At 39.6% G+C, this 20088-nt stretch overlaps 1 protein-coding gene across 2 annotated transcripts in view; it reads left to right on the forward strand.

Moving 5' to 3' along the window:
• The window catches only part of DENND2C (DENN domain containing 2C), an 88624-nt gene that overhangs the window by 180 nt on the left and 68356 nt on the right, over nt 1-20088 (forward strand). The gene's annotated exons all lie outside the window — the stretch shown is intronic.

A 20088-nucleotide genomic window follows, 5' to 3' on the forward strand; every position in this document is an offset into this window, starting at 1 on the left:
GGGAGCCGGGCCTTGGGGCGTCGGGAGCCGTCCTGCCGCAGAGCGGGAGCGGGCTGGCGGCCGTATCGGCACCTCCCCGGCCTGGAGGGACTCACGAGCGTGCGGCTCCGCGCCCAGCGGACGCTGGATTTGGGAGCCCGCTGGTCGGCGGAGGCGGCTGTGATGGAGCCTGACTGAGGGTCTCCTCGCCGCTCACCTCGGGGCGCGGGGACCGTCGTCCGGGTGGCGCTCGAGGGCGCTCGGCGGTCCTGGGGAAGAGGCAGGGAGCTCCCGGCATTCAGAAGGAAACGCGGGGCTTTCGTCGGTATTAAGCCGCGACAGGCTGAGACGGTGGGTTTTTCAAACATTTTTGCTTTTTTGTGTTTTGAGCCTTAACAGAAGCTGACGAGCACAGTAAAGTCGTCAAGTAGGATTTTGATTAAAAAAATCTGACAGTGGAACATCTAAGAGTTTCTAACTATTATAGTATGACAGAAGATGATCATAATATGAGTCAGGGGCGGGAGTTTCGGCCTGGACCCACGTATCAGATGTGATACCTCGGTTAAAGTCGACTTTTCTGGGCCTCGTTTCCTTAGCTGTAAAATCGGGATGCTTTTGCCAGGCGGTATTCATAGGGTCAAATGAAATGAGTGAGAGTGTCCTATAAATGTTAGGTATCGTATATTCTGTAAAACAACTATTAAGCGCCAGGCACATAGTAGGCTCTTTGTAAACCTTTACCCTAAAGCTAGTGGTTCACCTACGGTGTTTTAGATAAAGTCGTACTTATCGGTTTACTGTGTACATTGTTTTAGCTCATGTTTTACCAATCACCATTGTTGGAAGTGTGGTCCATTTTTCGTTGATTAATGAATTTTTCTAGAATGGTACACTACACTGTTACTGAATCATTTACCAAGAAGTTTGGTAGCAGTTGATCTGTGTCTTTGCTTTGGGTAAATAGTTGTAGTTTAAGTTACCTGGTAAAGTAAGCTAGGAGTATTGCTTCAAATCAAGACTGATATTAGCTTTTGTAAGATTTAAATCGCCCAAAACAAAATATATTAATATATAGCTGCATTTTTGGTACAGCTTTTATTATAGACATTTGTGTTCTTTTCTGTGGGTTTGTGAATGTGTGAGGAGTTTTGGAGGAAGATTTTTGGAGGAAGACTGGAAATGAAAAAAGGAATAACAGTTTGTAACCAGGACACTTTGACTAGGGATAAATGTAGGCGTGTTCTGAAGTCGTTTCCCAGACAGAAACCAGGAAATGTAGTAATTGTGTCCCTTGGCTTTTCGTTAGTTTGTGTATGTGTGTGTTGATAGATTTTTTTTTTAAATGAGTATATAAAGGGAGAATGTTAATTTTTCTGATGTGACAATAGGCAGTTTTCTAAAACTGGAAATTATATTTTATTATTAAAATAGTTTCTTAATTTTTTGGTGACTGTGCCCGGTCTTCCCTGCTGCACAGGCTTTTCTCTAGTTGCAGCAAGTGGGGTTACTCTCTAGTTTCAGTGCCTGGGCTTCTCCTTTTGAAGGCTTCTCTTGTTGTGGAGGACCAGCTCTAGATTGCACGGGCTTCAGTAGTTGTGGCACATGGGCTCAACAGTTGCAGCTCCCAGACTCTAGAGCACAGGCTTAATAGTTGTGACACATGGGCTTTGTTGCTCCATGGCATGTGGGATCCTCCTGGATCAAGGATTGAACCCATGCCTTCTGCATTGGCAGGAAGATTCTTTACCACTGAGCCACCAGGGAAACCCTGGAAATTTTATTTTAAATGATCTGTAGTAAGTCTTACATTATAGACAAGAATTTTAGATCACTGGGTACCAAGACCAAATTAAATGGAGAAGTAGAGGGAAAGTTTCTAGTGAATATAATTTTTGTTTTGCTTTAACAGTTTTACATGTTTCAACAGTTCAGTGCAAGATGGATGTTTTGAAACACCAATTTCAAGCATGTACTCCATATATGAGGTTTGCTGTGATTTCTAATTTGTTGGTCTTGGCAGACTGAAATCTTAAATTCACATTATTTATTAAGCATTAATATATTCTAAGGCACAGTTTTAGCACTTACGTTCCTGTATGGGCAGCTTCCCTGGTGGCTCAGTGGTAAAGAATATGCCTGCCAGTGCAGGAGACGTGGGTTCGATCCCTGGGTTGGGAAGATCCCCTGGAGAAGGAAATGGCAACCACTCCAGTATTCTTGCCTGGGAAATCCCATGGACAGAGGAGCCTGGTGGGCTACAGTCCCACCAGGTGGGTTACAGAAGAGTTGGACAGGATTTATGAACTAAACAACATCTGAGTCACCAGAGAAGCCACCCATACATTAATATAAGTATATAATGTATAATATATACATTAATATAATGCAAAAACTGTGCATTGGAATGTATTAGGTGCTCAGTAAATAACATGAGTATAAGGCTTCAGTCCGCCAAGATCAACAGACAATAAAGAATCTGCCTGAAATGCAGGAGACCTGGGTTCAATCCCTGAGTCAGGAAGTCAATATCCTCCCTTGAGAAGGGAATGGCTACCCACTCCAGTATTCTTGTCTGGAGAATTCCATGAACAGAGGAGCCTGGCAGCTATAGTCCATGGGGTCACAAAGAACTGGACACAACTGAGAGACTAACAGTTCTTGTATGGGCAGGATTTAATTCCTTCCATCTAGGAGATTACATTTTGTTCCATGCTGCTGCTGCTGCTGCTAAGTCGTGTCCGACTCTTAGCGACCCCATGGACTGAAGCCCCGTAGGCTAGCATAAGTACAGAGAAAGTTTTTTAAAAACTGATGATAACGATAACATCAACCAGCATTTATTGGGATGTGCTTTGGGCTAGGCAGTGTTCTAAATTCTTACATGTATCAGCTTATTGAATCCTTAGAACCACCTTGAGGGGTGTTATTACTATGATCTCCTCTTTGAGCAACATAGAAAGGTTGAATAACTTTCCCATATCAAACAGCCTAGGTGCCAGAGCTAGGTAGGATTCAAACCAGACAGTTGGACTTCAAAAATCCTGATCTTTGCCCTTTCACTATACTGAGTTTAGAATTTGGTGAGTGAGATACAAATGAAATCCAAGGAGTACTTAAAAGAAAGTTCTGTGAAAAACTTCAAAAAGAAGGAAAGAGAGAGAGAGACTGGTATTACAAAGTATAGATGAAGGCATATCCAAGCTTCAACTTAATTATGCTTTATATATGTATGAAAATTTTTTTTTCCTGGTGAATGACGTGAGATTCTTTTTGTTTTTGAGCTCTTTCAGTCACTCAGTTACTGCAATTATGGCATTATCTTAATACTATGAGAGGTGATTATTTTTCAATAAGTAGTTTAAAATGTCTTTTTGCAGAGGATAAGTTAAATGTTAGAGTCAAGAAAATGTTTCCCTGACTTCAAGATGCTTATAACCAGACATGTAAATACGTCCCTACAATTTCAGGGTGAGAAGAGTTATAACAGAGATACATGCCGGGCTGTGCTTAGTCGCTCAGTCGTGTCCCACTCTCTGCGACCCCATGGACTGTAGCCCGCCAGGCTCCTCTGTCCATGGAATTCTCCAGGCAAGAATACTGGATTGGGTTGCCATGCCCTCCTCCAGGGGAGCCCAACCCAAGGATTCCCAAACCGGGGATCAAACCAGGTCTCCCGCATTGCAGGCAGATTCTTTATTGTCTGAGCCACCAGAGAAGCCCAAGAATACTGGAGTGGGTAGCCTATCCCTTCTCCAGGGGATCTTCCTGACCCAGGAATTGAACCAGGGTCTCCTGCATTGCAGACGGATTCTTTACCAGCTGAGCTACCAGGGAAGCCCATAACAGAGAAAAAGTTAAGAGTTTAATTGGACCATTGATGAGGGAAGATAATTCTGTATATGAGAGAGGAGGATTAGTGAGATGATACCATATTTGAATTTGGCTTTGAAGGATGAATAGGAGTTTGCTGAGTTGGGGAAGGGAACAGAAGATATGGATGCAAACCAGGAATATTAGGTGGAAGTATATGGTATGTTTCAGGAATGTGTTGTAGTCCACATTGTCATTAAACGTCGGAGTGTATAGAGATGAGGGGTTGGGCTAACAAAGATGTTGCCTGGAAATAAACTGGAAAAAATAAAAAGGTTGCAGATCTTGGTTGCCAGTCATGTTAGGATTGCTGAAATTTCTAGAAATTAGGTTAGGTTTGGGATTTCAGTACCTTTCGTTTGAAATAAAGAAGATTTTTTTCCTGTTTGACATAATCTTTCACTATAGAATATGGTGTTAAAGGTAGTTTTAATACTTTGAAGTATAGGATATGCTATAAAACAACATACAGATTAGGCATATAAAAAGTTATGACTCAGAGAAAGAGTCTTCATTTGGTGAAGGGCCTTTGTATCGTGTTGAGGACTTTGGACTTGATTCTAAAGACAATAGCACGCCAGTGAGGAACTTTATGTAATTAGGAAAGACAACATGGTGGTGGCTGATGTAGATGCTGGATTGGATGGATAGGCAAAAGATAGAGAGATAAGTTAGAAAGCTGGTGCTATTGAAATAGCCCAGATAAGAGAGGATAAGAGCTGAGCAGGAAAATAGTAATAGGGATGAAAAGGAGAGGACAGATGATAAAAATGTAGAATTTACATGTAGAATTTACATTTACAAATGTAGAATTTAAAAAGTGATTGGCTTTGAAGGTCAACAGAAAAGTAAAAACTTAGTTTCTCAGCTTGGGAAACTGGGTAGAAGAGCTTGATTTAATTGTTAATGGGAGGGGGAAGTTCATTGTTTAAGATTTGAACAAGATGAGTTTGAGGTGTCTATGGAGCATCAGATGGAGATGGCAGGAGAGGATCCAGAGCCCAGAGGGGAGGCCGAGATTGGGGATTGAGATTTAGGAGTTAGCCAGGGTGGGGATTGAAGCCCTCAGAGCAGATGAAATTGCTCTGGGGCAGGGGCTGCAGGGCGGGGACACAGAATTTTGCTTTGTATGAATGGAAGGGATTATTTATTCATTTATACTTATTGTCTTATTAGTGACTATAAAACAATTAAATGGGTTTTATTTGAAGATTAAATAGTTTTTACATCCAAATGAATCCTGTTCTTTTAAAATTTCACTTGACAGTCATTCATTTATTCCCAAAGTGTTTTGCCCAAACTATTATTGGAGTATCTCTTTGTAAAAAAAAAAAAAAAAAAAAAGCAAATTCACAGCCAGTCAAGAAAGTTCAGTTCAGTTCAGTCACTCAGTCGTGTCCGACTCTTTGCAACCCCATGAATCGCAGCACTCCAGGCCTCCCTGTCCATCACCAACTCCCGGAGTCTACCCAAACCCATGCCCATCGAGTCAGTGATGCCATCCAGCCATCTCATCCTCTGTCGTCCCCTTCTCCTCCTGCCCCCAATCCCTCCCAGCATCAGGGTCTTTTCCAGTGAGTCAACTCTTCGCATCAGGTGGCCAAAGTATTGGAGTTTCAGCTTCAGCATCAGTCCTTCCAATGAACACCCAGGACTGATCTCCTTTAGGATGGACTGGTTGGATCTCCTTGCAGTCCAAGGGACTCTCAAGAGTCTTCTCCAACACCATAGTTCAAAAGTATCAATTCTTCAGTGCTCAGCTTTCTTCACAGTCCAACTCTCACATCCATACATGACTACTGGAAAAACCATAGCCTTGACTAGACAGACCTTTGTTGGCAAAGTAATGTGTCTGCTTTTTAATATACTATCTAGGTTGGTCATAACTTTCCTTCCAAGGAATAAGCGTCTTTTAATTTCAAGGCTGCAGTCACCATCTGCAGTGACTTTGGAGCCCACAAAAGTAAAGTCAGCCACTGTTTCCACTGTCTCCCCATCTATTTCCCATGAAGTGATGGGACTGGGTGCCATGATCTTAGTTTTCTGAATGTTGAGCTTTAAGCCAACTTTTTCACTCTCCTCTTTCACTTTCATCAAGAGGCTTTTTAGTTCCTCTTCACTTTCTACCATAAGGGTGGTGTCATCTGCATATCTGAGGTTATTGATATTTCTCCTGGCAGTCTTGATTCCAGCTTGTGCTTCTTCCAGCCCAGCGTTTCTCATGATGTACTCTGCATATAAGTTAAATAAGCAGGGTGACAGTATACAGCCTTAACATACTTCTTTTCCTATTTGGAACAGGTCTGTTGTTCCATGCCCAGTTCTAACTTTTGCTTCCTGACCTGCATACAGGTTTCTCGAGAGGCAGGTCAAATGGTCTGGTATTCCCATCTCTTTCAGAATTTTCCACAGTTTATTGTGATCCACACAGTCTAAAGCTTTGGCGTAGTCAAGAAAGTAGATCCTCTTTATTATAGAATTATTTTTCATCTTCTGTACTTTGTAATTCTATTATATAGATGGACCCCAGTTTCAGTTGGTTCCACTTCTGTTATTTCAACTTCAGGATGGTGCAAAACTGGTGCGTATTCAATAGAAACTATACTTGGAATTTTGATCTTTTCCTGGGCTAGCAATTTACCGTGTGATACTCTCTCCTAATGCTGGGCAGAGGCAGGAAGTCAGCTGCTAGTCAGCCACACAATCAGGACAACCAACTGATACACGAATAACCATTTAGTACCCATACAACCATTCCCTTTTTCAGTAGTCAGTAAACAACATGAGATATTAACATTTTATTTTAAAATGGGCTTTTATCAGATCTTCCTGAACTTACTGGGGGGTTATGTTCTGATAAACTTATGATCTGGTAAAAATATCGTAAGTCGAAAATACATTTAGTGCATCTAACCTACCAAACATTGTAGCTTAGCTTCAGTTCAGTTCAGTGTTAGTTGCTCAGTCATGTCTGACTCTTTGCAATCCCATGGACTATAGCCTGCCAAGGCTCCCTGTCCATGGAATTCTCCAGGCAAGAATACTGAAGTGGGTTGCCATTCCCTTCTCCAGGGGATCTTCCTGACCCAGGGATCAAACCCGGGTCTCCCACATTGCAGGCAGATTCTTTATTGTCTATCTTAAATGTGCTCAGAACTCCTACTTTAAACCCAAATTAGGCAAAATCATCTAACACAAGACCTATTTTATAATACATTTATTATTTCATGTAATTGATTGAATACTGTACTGTATATGAAAAACAGAATGACAGTATATACAGAAAGGTTGTGAGTGTATTGGATTTCCAGGCTTATGATCCTGTGGATCCTATGACCTGCTGGGAGCTGCATCCCTGCCCAGCATCATGAGTATCATACTGCAGTATCATACTGCCCCTGGAAACTTGTACACTGTCAGAATCAAAAATACGTTTGAAAATATTTTTCTGTATTCAGTACTCCTTATTGAGCCAGTAAAATGGCAGTCTTTTTCCTCAGTGAAAGTGAGGACATTGAAAACTGGGTGGAATAAAAGACCAAAATTGGAAGTGTCCTGCGCTGGTTCCCTGAGGATTGGACAAGATGGAATCTCTTGTCTTTTTCCTCTTAAAGCTGCATGAATAATTTTTCTCCTAAGAAAAAGGAAACATGAAATTTTTCTTCGCTTCAGGGACATTAAAGAGATTATAAGATTGAAGAATTAAAAATAATGGTGAGATAAAGAAGTTCAAAGGACCGACTTTTCCACATTTGGCATCTGAGATGTTTCTCTTGTACCTCATGTTTTTGAGGAGGAAATTTATGATATTTTTTTGCTTATAAATCCTAGATTCCTGGTTAGTAACCTGAAAGTATAATTTTAACACTCAGTTTAGGCAGTATTAATCCATTTATATCAGTTATATATTTTATTTATGCTCTCCTGTATTTCTTTAAGTTAGATTTCTGACGTTCATGGTTTTCATAGCAGAGATAAATGTTTATAACAGAGGACATGGTGGACAATTATTAGTTTTACTTTGAAGTTTAAATTCATAAAATGACATATTTGTGATTTTTTTTTTTTTCTTGTGTGGATGTTAATGTTAGAGGACAGTTTTGAGGAGGGTGAGATTTTTTTCATGATGCTACTTAAAAGAAGTTTCCTTTTTTTCTTCCTCTCTCTCTTTTTCTCCATTAGAGTGAAAAAACAAAACAGTCCAGTTGTCTAGGATATTTTTGAGTTGGTTACTTAGCAATATGAAGCATAATTTTGTATTTAAATATTTATCTGTATTCTTTGATACTCTGATTAAATAAAAGTCTATTAAGGCTGATGCTATTAGAGCCTGCTGGGAGGAAATGACACGGACTGCTTTTCAACAATATTTACTGCAAATCATCTTTTCCCTGGTACCTACTTAAACTGTAAGGGGTACCATGGAACAAAAGAGCAATATTATGTGAATTAGTGTGATGGTCAGTTTGGTGATGATTGTAATGCAATGGTTATTGCACAGTTAATTTATATTAATGTAATTAAAGGTCAAGCAGAATGTAGCAAGATTTTTTTTTGCTGTTGGTAAAAATGGTGAGACTCTTAAGTTTTATTTATTAACTTTACGTTCTTGAAGTGCGATGTTTTTGAGTTCAGTGATAATGGTTGTTCAAAAAGAAATTAGACCAATTTGCCCTCTAAATGAACTGTCTAATTATTAGGAGAAGAAAGAAAGCATGAAGTGAAAAAAGAGACTTGCTGCATCTGGAGGTACAAAAATGTTGAGGAAAGGGTGACTCAAGAAAAAGTGTAAGATAGCTTACATGATGATCTTCTCTTTCATGAAGATAATTTTTAAAATGGGTTTATCAAATGTGCAAAACCTCATGAAAATGACTCCATGTATTTGTGTTAATGTTGCAAATGAAAGTTACGATCTTTAACATTGAACAGATTTTTGGAAGCAGCATTCTGGACTTTTCAGTAAGCCTTTTCAAATATTTTCAAAGAAAGAAAAGAATATAAAACTATGTCAATTTCCTTTTTATTTATTTCATTGTTTTATTTAGTTGCATTATCAGTGGCATAGAGAAAAAGGGCTGCATATTGAAAAAAGTTTTTGTTTAAAATGCATGGATGAAAAATAATGCATGGATGTTATATGTATGATATTTGGTGTTTAGTCAGTGGAAAATAAAAAATTGCACCTTTTCGTATTGACATATCTCTTTCTATCATTATGGGACATTTCAACAGTGCTTATAAGGTGGCTAAAATCTGATACAGTCTTTACAATCCAAATTGAGGCAATCTCTATTATAAGTTTCTATTATCTTTTAAATTATCTTTTAAATACTTTTAAGTAGTAGAATCTCAAAAACGACAGAATGATCTCTGTCCATTTCCAAGGCAAACCATTCAATCATCACAGTAATCCAAGTCTATGCCCCAACCACTAACGCCAAAGAAGCTGAAGTTGAACGGTTCTGTGAAGACCTACAAGACCTTCTAGAGCTAACACCCAAAAACAGATGTCCTTTTCATTATAGGGGACTGGAATGCAAAATTAGGAAGTCAAGAGATACCTGGAATAGCAGACAAATTTGGCCTTGGAATACAAAATGAAGCAGGGCAAAGGCTATAGAGTTTTGCTAAGAGAATGCACTGGTCATAGCAAACACCCTCTTCCAACAACACAAGAGATGACTCTACACATGGACATCACCAGATGGTCAATACCAAAATCAGATTGATTATATTATTTGCAGCCAAAGATGGAGAAGCTCTATATAGTCAGCAAAAACAAGACCGGGAGCTGACTGTGGCTCAGATCATGAACTCCTTATTGCCAAATTCAGACTTAAATTGAAGAAAATAGGGAAAACCACTAGACCATTCAGGTATGACCTAAATCAAATCCCTTATGATTATACAGTGGAAGTGACAAATAGATTCAAGGGATTAGATCTGGTAGACAGAGTGCCTGAAGAACTATGGACAGAGGTTTGTAACATTGTACAGGAGGCAGTGATCAAAACCATCCCCAAGAAAAAGAAATGCAAAAAGGCAAAATGGTTGTCTGAGGAGGCCTTACAAATAGCTGAGAAAAGAAGAGAAGCTAAAGGCAAAGGAGAAAAGGAAAGATATACCCATGTGAATGCAGAGTTCCAAAGAATATTAAGGAGAGATACAAAAGCCTTCCTCAGTGATCAATGTAAAGAAATAGAGGAAAACAATAGAATGGGAAAGACTAGAGATCTCTTCAAGAAAATTAGAGATACCAAGGGAACATTTCATGCAAAGATAGGCACAATAAAGACAGAAATGGTATGGACCTAACAGAAGCAGAAGATATTAAGAAGAAGTGGCAAGAATACACAGAACTATACAAAAAAGATCTTCATGACCCAGATAACCACAATGGTGTGGTCACTCACCTAGAGCCAGACATCCTGGAATGCGAAGTCAAGTGGGCCTTAGGAAGCATCACTACGAACAAAGCTAGTGGAGGTGATGGAATTCCAGTTGAGCTATTTAAAATCCTAAAAGATGATGCTGTGAAAGTGCTACACTCAATATGCCAGCAAATTTGGAAAACTCAGCAGTGGCCACAAGACTGGAAAAGGTCAGTTTTCATTCCAATCCCAAAGAAAGACAATGCCAAAGAATGCTCAAACTACCGCACAATTGCACTCATCTCACACACTAGCAAAGTAATGCTCAAAATTCTCCAAGTCAGGCTTCAACAGTACGTGAACTGTGAACTTCCAGATGTTCAAGCTGGATTTAGAAAAGGCAGAGGAACCAGAGATCAAATTGCCAACATCCACTGGATCATCGAAAAAAGCAAGAGAGTTCCAGAAAAGCATCTACTTCTGCTTTATTGACTATGCCAAAACCTTTGACTGTGTGGGTCACAACAAACTGTGGAAAATTCTGAAAGAGATGGGAATATCAGGCCACCTTACCTGCCTCCTGAGAAATCTGTATGCAGGTCAAGAAGCAACAGTTAGAACAGAACATGGAGCAACAAACTGGTTCCAAATAGGGAAAGGAGTACGTCAAGGCTGCATATTGTCACCCTGCTTATTTAACTTATATGCATAGTACATCATGTGAAATGCAACAGTTAGAACAGAACATGGAGCAACAGACTGGTTCCAAATAGGGAAAGGAGTACATCAAGGCTGCATATTGTCACCCTGCTTATTTAACTTATATGCATAGTACATCATGTGAAATGCTGGGCTGGATGAAGCACAAGCTGGAATCAAGATTGCCAGGAGAAATATCAATAACCTCAAATACGCAGATGACACCACCCTTATGGTAGGATGGAAAAAGAACTAAAAATTCTCTTGATGAAAATGAAAGAGGAAAGTGAAAAAGCTGACTTAAAACTCAGCATTCAAAAAACTAAAGATCATGGCATCCAGTCCCATCACTTCATGTCAAATAGTTGAGCAAACAATTGAAACAGCGACAGACTTTATTTTCTTGGGCTCCAAAATCACTGCAGGTGGCGACTGCAGACATGAAATTAAAAGATGCTTGCTCCTTGGAAGAAAGCTATGACCAACCTAGACAGCATTTTAAAAGGCAGAGACATTACTTTGTCAATAAAGGTCCATCTAGTCAATGTTGTGGTTTTTCCAGTAGTCATGTATGGATATGAGAGTTGGACTATAAAGAAAGCTGAGCACCAAAGAATTGATGCTTTTGAACTGTGGTATTGGAGAAGACTCTTGAGAGTCCCTTGGACTGCAAGGAGATCCAACCAGTCCATCCTAAAGGAGATCAGTCCTGAATATTCATTGGAAGGACTGATGCTGAAGTTGAAGCTCCAATACTTTGGCCACCTGATTCGAAGAACTAACTCGTTGGTCAAGACCCTGATGCTAGGAAAGATTGAGGGCAGGAGGAGAAGGGGACGACTGAGGATGAGATAGTTGGATGGCATCCGACTTGATGGACATGAATTTGAGCAAGCTCTGTCGGTTGGTGATGGACAGGAAAGCCTGGCGTGCTGCATGCAGTCCGCGGGGTCGCAAAGAGTCAGACACAGCTGAGCGACTGAACTGAACTAAAGTAGTAGAATTGCAAATACGGTTAGAAAACATAGAGGAGTTATTTTAAACATTGTTTGAAGCTACCGATAATAGTGCTTTCTCCCACCCCCAGAGATCCACACTTATGTTTTGTTATTTCCTCAAAGTACCCTTCCAACACTCAAGCAGAGGGAGGAAGGGAGAGACAGAGACAGTGATAGACAGAGACAGAGATGGACATAGGGATGACAGTCACAGCAGCACGACTGACAGTGCAGGCATCTTCCTACTGTCTTCTGAATGTCCAGGGCAGCTGTTCTACTGGTCTCCTTGAAGCTTGAGGCAAAAGCAGTAGACTGATCATGAGTGAGCACACTGCTCAGCGGGTCACTGCTGGACTCTCCTTTCTATCTCATTTGTTCTAAGTACTTAAGAGTCCTCTCTGGAATCACTGTTTTATGTATACAGAGCTTTGGTATATGCTGAAAACCCTCCGAATCTCTTGGATATATTGAAAAACACTGCAAGTTATTCATTGTTGTAAAGGAGACTTGCTGAGTAGCCAAGATTTTAAAATGTGTTATTCAGAGCTAATTGTACCCATTCACTGTGTCACAGCAGAGTTTGATAGCTGTTAAGAGATAAAGAGCTATTACACGCCAGTCAGGATGGCTGCTATCCAAAAGTCTACAAGCAATAAATGCTGGAGCAGGTGTGGAGAAAAGGGAACCCTCTTTCACTGTTGCTGGGAATGCAAATTAGTACAGCCACTATGGAAAACAGTGTGGAGATTTCTTAAAAAGCTGGAAATAGAACTGCCATATGACCCAGCAGTCCCACTTCTGGGCATACACACCGAGGAAACCAGATCTGAAAGAGACACGTGCACCCCAATGTTCATTGCAGCACTGTTTATAATAGCCAGGACATGGAAGCAACCTAGATGCCCACCAGCAGATGAATGGATGAGGAAGCTGTGGTACATATACACCATGGAATATTACTCAGCCATTAAAAAGAATTCATTTGAATCAGTTCTAAAGAGATGGATGAAACTGGAGCCCATTATACAGAGCGAAGTAAGCCAGAAAGATAAAGACCATTACAGTATACTAACACATATATATGGAATTTAGAAAGATGGTAATGATAACCCTATATGCAAAACAGAAAAAGAGACTCAGATGTATAGAACAGACTTGTGGACTCTGGGAGAAGGCGAGGGTGGGATGTTTCAAGAGAACAGCATTGAAATATGTATATTATCTAGGGTGAAACAGATCACCAGCCCAGGTTGGATGCATGAGACAAGTGCTCAGGCCTGGTGCACTGGGAAGACCCAGAGGGATCGGGTAGAGAGGGAGGTGGGAGGGGGGACCGGGATGGGGAATACATGTAAATCCATGGCTAATTCATTTCAATGTATGACAAAAACCACTGCAATGTTGTAAAGTAATTAGCCTCCAACTAATAAAACATATAAATGGAAAAAAAAAAGAGCTAAGCAGATTGTATGGATCTAGAATTTTTCTAGTTGAAAGACATTCTCATTTGGCAGATGTTTTCCAGTATTTTTGGATAACAAAATTGCATATTTAGCTGATATTTTTTGCAACCGAGTGAACTAAATTGAAGCTCTATATCTCAGGGTTCCAAAACATTGTTTTTGCAGGTAATACTCCTGCTGTTTTACTCTTTCAAACATGTTGCTACATCTGAAAGAGAGTATTATCACTGAAGAAAACTTGGACAAAATAAAACGTAGAGATATTATAAAATTTTCTCTTGTCTCCAGACTTTTAATTATTATTTTCCTCAGGGGAAGTTTAAAACGTTGAAAACATTTGGCTGAAAGATCCATTTGCCCTGCATCAATGATTGAGTTCAATGTGTATTCCAAGGAGAAAATGAATTCTTACAGCTTAGTTCTTAATGTACTCTGAAGTGATTATGAATGATACTGCTGACCATCATATTGTATTAAGACCAAAGAATTTCTGTTAGTAAATAGAATAAGTTCAGTACTATTTTTACCTTTCACAACAACTAATTGTTTCCTCTAGGGTTTTCAACCCTGACCCAATTTCAAGCAAGAGTACAAGACTCTATTGTGAACCTGTTAAGTATGTAACATGGTCCTTGTGTTTTCCAGACTGGAATTAGTTTATGAACAGGAAAGGTCACTCACTGCATTACATAGACTCTTTTCTAATTTTAATGTTTATATTGTGTATTAATTTTGGAATTTTAAATGTATTTAAATAATCAAATAATATTTGATGTTAACTTTATGTTTTACTTTATCATATGTAATAAGGTTAATTGTTTTGTGAAACTTCTGTTTCAGTTGTGTGTGTGCATGTATTGTGACTCAGATGTATTTCTTATCATGGATTTTGGTGATAACCCATGGTGATAACTTCTTTGCACACCAAGAAGCAAGATATTCCACCTGCTGGATTAATTGGTAGTTTTCCTGTCTTTGACTCCAGTTTGCTTTGTTCACTCTTGTGCCCAGGTTCAGGAGACAGATGAACAGTCATGTAGGCCAGACCCTCTGTGAATCATGTTTCCAACTTCAATTGATTATACTACCATTAATCTATTAATTACCAAGCTCGTTGTTGAGCAGCTCTTAAAATTTTTATCCTCAAGTAGATGGGCTTTTTCTCTAAATCTTAATATGGTGGTTGTAATTTTTATAGATTAAAGTTATATAGTACGTCCTTAACTAATTTGGTTTGGGTCTTATGCTGCGCTCTGCTCTGCTTAGTTGCTCAGTCATGTCCAACTCTTTGCGACCCCATGGACTGTAGCCTACCAGGCTCCTCTGTCCATGGAATTCTCCAGGCAAGAATACTAGAGTGGGTTGTCATGCCCTTCTCCAGGGGATCTTCCCAACCCAGGATCGAACCCAGGTCTCCTGCATTGCAGGTGGATTCTTTACCAGCTGAGCTACCAGGGAAGCCTGGTTTGAGTCTTAAGCATACACAAACCTTATCTTTTTTCCAGTTTCATAAGAACAGTAATCTTTCTCAAACTCCTGACACCTCTTTCTTCCATGTGACTTAACTTTCCCTTCCCTCTTCCTTATATTTATTATATCCTTCATTAATTGTTTGCTACAGTTTTAAAATACATAATTCCCCTCCTCCCCCCCCAATTTTAAAGCATTGTATTTATTTATTTTTATTGGAATATAATTGCTTTACAATGTTGTATTAATTTCTGCTGTACAGTGAAATGAATCAGCTATATGTATATGTATATCCCCTCCCTCGGGGACCTCCCTCCCATCCCCACCCCATCCTACCCATCTAGGTCATCACAGAGCTCTGAGCTGAGCTCCCTGTGCTATAAGGAGGTTCCCACTATCTTATGCATGATAGTGTATGTCTGTCAATCCTAATCTCCCAGTTTGCTCCAGCCTCCCCCTCCCCCTCTTGTGTCCACATGTCCATTTCTCTATGTCTGCATCTCTGTTTCTGCCCTGGAAGTAGGGTTGTCTGTACTGTTTTTTCCAGATTCCACCTATAAAAGCACTGTATTTAAAATTGCTTCTCTTTTTTGACCTTACTCTTATGTTCATACTTGATCCCTTTTCTCCCTAATTTTCTCCCTAAACTTTAGCTGTTTTCTGTCCTCACTGCCCTTTTGGCATTTATTTAATGTCCCGTTACCAGATACAAGGACGCTTTCTTAGTCTTTATTCTCCTTACCTTTCTTTTCTTTGTAGGACCTTTTCCTTTAATGATTATCCATGATTCATATTTTCCTCATTCTGTTACCACTCACTGCTTTTTTTTCCACTCCTTATCTGATTCTCCCTTTTCTTTTCATCTGTGGTCCCTAATAATGTTTAATGTTCTCAAAGGTCTAGTCACTAATTCTTTGCCTTTTAAAAACTCTTTGCTTATGTAATGTATATGTAAGTTACTGTATGTCTTCTTGGTTTTTTTCCCAAGATGTCTATTTTAAACTTTCTTTACTTTCCTTAACCCTTTGACTTTTCTCTCACTTTACTCTCAGTGAATAATTGGACATTATTATTTCAAAGAGAAAATAGAATCCATTAGGGGGCATGTTAATAAGCTTACAGACCCCAAACTTGTAAATGTACCTTCATCCTTACCTTTCTTTCCTAATTACCTTCTGTTCCAGTGGAAGAGCTGTCCCTCTTCCTGTCAGATGCTGATTCCTCCGGTTTCGTTTGGAGGTCTGAGCCTTCTCTCCCATTTGGGGTTTGCTCTCTATCTTTATTTCTTCTCTCTTTTCTACCAACTCCTTCCCACCAGTGTTTAAACAAGCATTTTAAGAAAGGTATTTACTTTCTTAAAAAAACAAAACAAAACTTCCCTGGACCCCATGTTCCTGTCTAGCTACTACTCTGATGTCCACTTGCCTACCTGGTTGAACTCTTTGAAAGGGTTTTGTACAGGTGCTGTTTCCATTTGTTCTTTCCCATCAGCTTCCCAGTTCACTGTGCTCTTCCTTCAGTCTCTTCCATGCCACTGAACCTGCTCTTGCCAATGTCCTAAGGACCAGTAGACACTCAAGTCTTTACATTATTTAACTTTTGATGACACATCAGCCACTGTTGACCTTTCTTTTCTGTTTGAAAGTTTTCTTCCTTTGGCTCCCATGATTCCACATATCCCATGTATTTTTCTCCCTTCTGTTATCTATTTTTATGACTTAAATGACTATCTATGATAGAAGAGGTCTGACCCTGAATGTTCTAGAACTGACCTGTTTTAGATTAGTAATGTTTTTGGAGTTTATAAAGCCTAACTCTTAACAGCATGGTGATCTATGAAAGTCATTTTAAAAGTAAAATATATATAATTATTTAGTAATAAAGGATTTGTGACATGATATGGTAAGAAACGAATTTATTTTTAAAAACTTAACTATTGTTCTTTCTATTTTATTTCCCACAATGTCTTTTATGAAGTGGGTGCTCAGAACGGAACAAGTGCTATATGAGTAATTTATATTTATTTTTTAAAATTAGACAAGCAAAAGGAAAATGCAGCCATAGTTCTAATACCCAGAGATAATCACTGTTAACATTTTGGTATATAAACATATTTACTTTTAAATTTTATTTATTTATACATAGAACTTCTTTTTTTGGCCATAATACATGGCTTGTGGGATCTTAGTTCCTCCACCCGGAATTGAACCCAAACCCTCTTCATTGAAAGTGTGGAGTTCAAACCACTGGACTGCCAGGGAATTTTTAATTAACTTATGCTATACAATGTTTTATAACATTCTTCTTTTACTATGAACATGTTATGACTTCATAATATTTCATTAGAGATCTCTTCAAGAAAATTAGAGATATCAAGGAAACATTTCATGCAAAGATGGGCTCAATAAAGGACAGAAATGGTATGGATCTAACAGAAGCAGAAGATATTAAGAAGAGGTGGCAAGAATACACAGAAGAACTGTACAAAAAAGATCTTCAGATCTTCATGACCCAGATAATCACGATGGTGTGATCACTCACCTAGAGCCAGACATCCTGGAATGCGAAGTCAAGTGGGCCTTAGGAAGCATCACTATGAACAAAGCTAGTGGAGGTGATGAAATTCCAGTTGAGCTATTTCAAATCCTGAAAGGTGATGCTGTGAAAGTGCTGCACTCAATATGCCAGCAAATTTGAAAACTCAGCAGTGGCCACAGGACTGGAAAAGGTCAGTTTTCATTCCAATCCCAAAGAAAGGCAATGCCAAAGAATGCTCAAACTGCCACACAGTTGCACTCATCTCACACGCTAGTAAAGTAATGCTCAAAATTCTCCAAGTCAGGCTTCAACAGTATGTGAACCATGAACTTCCAGATGTTCAAGCTGGATTTAGAAAGGGCAGAAGAACCAGAGATCAAATTGCCAACATCTGCTGGATCATCGAAAAAGCAAGAGAGTTCCAGAAAAACATCCATTTCTGCTTTATTGACTATGCCAAAACCTTTGACTGTGAGGATCACAACAAACTAGAAAATTCTTCAAGAAATGGGAATACCAGACCACCTGATCTGCCTTGAGAAATCTGTATGCAGGTCAGGAAGCAAAAGTTAGAACTGGGCTTGGAACAACAGACTGGTTCCAAATAGGAAAAGGAGTACATCAAGGCTGTATATAGTCACCCTGCTTATTTAACTTATATGCAGAGTACATCATGAGAAACACTGGGTTGGAGGAAGCACAAGCTGGAATCAAGATTGCCGGGAGAAATATCAATAACCTCAGATATGCAGATGACACCACCCTTATGGCAGAAAGTGAAGAAGAACTAAAGAGCCTCTTGATGAAAGTGAAAGAGGAGAGTGGAAAAAGTTGGCTTAAAGCTCAACATTCAAAAAACTAAGATCATGGCATCCAGTCCCATCATTTCATGGCAAATAGATGGAGAAACAGTGAAACAGTGACTGACTTTATTTTTGGGGGTTGCAAAACCACTGCAGATGGTGAGTGCAGCCATGAAATTAAAAGACGCTTACTCCTTGGAAGGAAAGTTATGACCAACCTAGACAGCATATTAAAAAGCAGAGACGTTACTTTGCCAACAAAGGTCCGTCTAGTCAAGGCTGTGGTTTTTCCAGTAGTCATGTATGGATGTGAGAGTTGGACTATAAAGAAAGCTGAGCACCAAAGAATTGATGCTTTTGAACTGTGGTGTTGGAGAAGACTCTTGAAAGTCCCTTGGACAGCAAGGAGATCCAGCCAGTCCATCCTAAAGGAGATCAGTCCTGAGTGTTCAATGGAAGGACTGATGTTGAAGCTGAAACTCTAATACTTTGGCCACCTGATGTGAAGAGCTGAGTTATTTGAAAAGACCCTGATGCTGGGAAAGACTGAAGGCAGGAGAAGGGGACGACAGAGGATGAGATGGTTGGATGGTATCACTGACTCAATGGACATGAGTTTGGGTAAACTCCGGGAGTTGGTGATGGACAGGGAGGCCTGGCATGCTGCAGTCCATGGGGTTGCAAAGAGTTGGACACAACTGAGTGACTGAACTGAACTGCACTGATGGATTTCGCATAATACATTTAAGTCCCCTACTGGAAATAGAAGTTATTTTAAATTGTACAGTATTCTAAATCTCCTCTTGTGTGTGTGTGTATACATATGTATATATATAAAGGTATATCTAGAATGCAATTTATTTGATCATTCAGATAGGTCCTATTTTAAAATTAACAACAAGAATTACATAACCCTGGTTTAAAAAAAGGCCAAACATTGAAAAAAGCTATAAAATGAAAAATAAAAAACTTTCTCCCCTACTCCCAAGTTCTTGTCACTGGTCCCACTGTTGTCAGTTTCTTCCATATCCACTTTAATTCAATAAGCAGGATTTATAAAATTCAGTCCTATAAAACATTGAGTCATGTTATTACAAGGATAATCAGAAACAACATTTTTTAAAATGTGGTCTGATTGTGTAAAAAGCACCAATGTGAAGATAATGGAACTTCTGTTGACACAATCAGCCATATACAGAAGTGAGAATATCCAGATGATCATAGAATGATCACTTCCTAACCACCTTCTTCCTCCACTATGAGGAAGATAAAAGATCTATCTCACCCACCCCCATTTTAGAAAAGGGGACCCTACAGGGTAGAGGTCAGCTGTGTAACATCTAAACTCACTTTATTGCAAGATATGTGTGTGAGTGGGTATGTATAGATATATGTGTATCCTTTTTTAAATTCTATAGAAAAGGAACCATAATTGAAAAATGTTTTTCCCCACTGTTTTAAAGATATCGTTCCATATCTGCACACAAATCTCTACCTTATTCTTTTAATACTTGTGTCGTAGTTAATCAGGATGTCCTCTGTAATTGAGCAGTTTGTGTGTTACATATAGACACCCAGGTGAAGTGTTGAAGGTCCACATGTCAGTACTCTTGACTAGCTCCACCTTCCCACAAGGATCCTCTCTTCACCCTGCTCTGGCTCTGACGGCGCACACTGTGCCACCCATCAGGCTGGTAGCTGCTTGTTCTGCTCCATCACTGACATTTCACAGAGGCTGCCCCTTTGTGGAGTCGCCCCCTTTACCCTTCGTGAGTCCTGACAGCCCACATTCGCAGCCCTGCTGCGCAGATGCTTTTCCTCCTGCTGCTCTAGGGCTTTGGTGACCTGTCCCGCCACTGTGGCTCCGTAGCATCAGGCAGGGAGGCCTGCC

Source organism: Odocoileus virginianus, unplaced genomic scaffold (genome assembly GCF_023699985.2).
Source record: "Odocoileus virginianus isolate 20LAN1187 ecotype Illinois unplaced genomic scaffold, Ovbor_1.2 Unplaced_Contig_8, whole genome shotgun sequence".
NCBI classification, from domain to species: domain Eukaryota; kingdom Metazoa; phylum Chordata; class Mammalia; order Artiodactyla; family Cervidae; genus Odocoileus; species Odocoileus virginianus.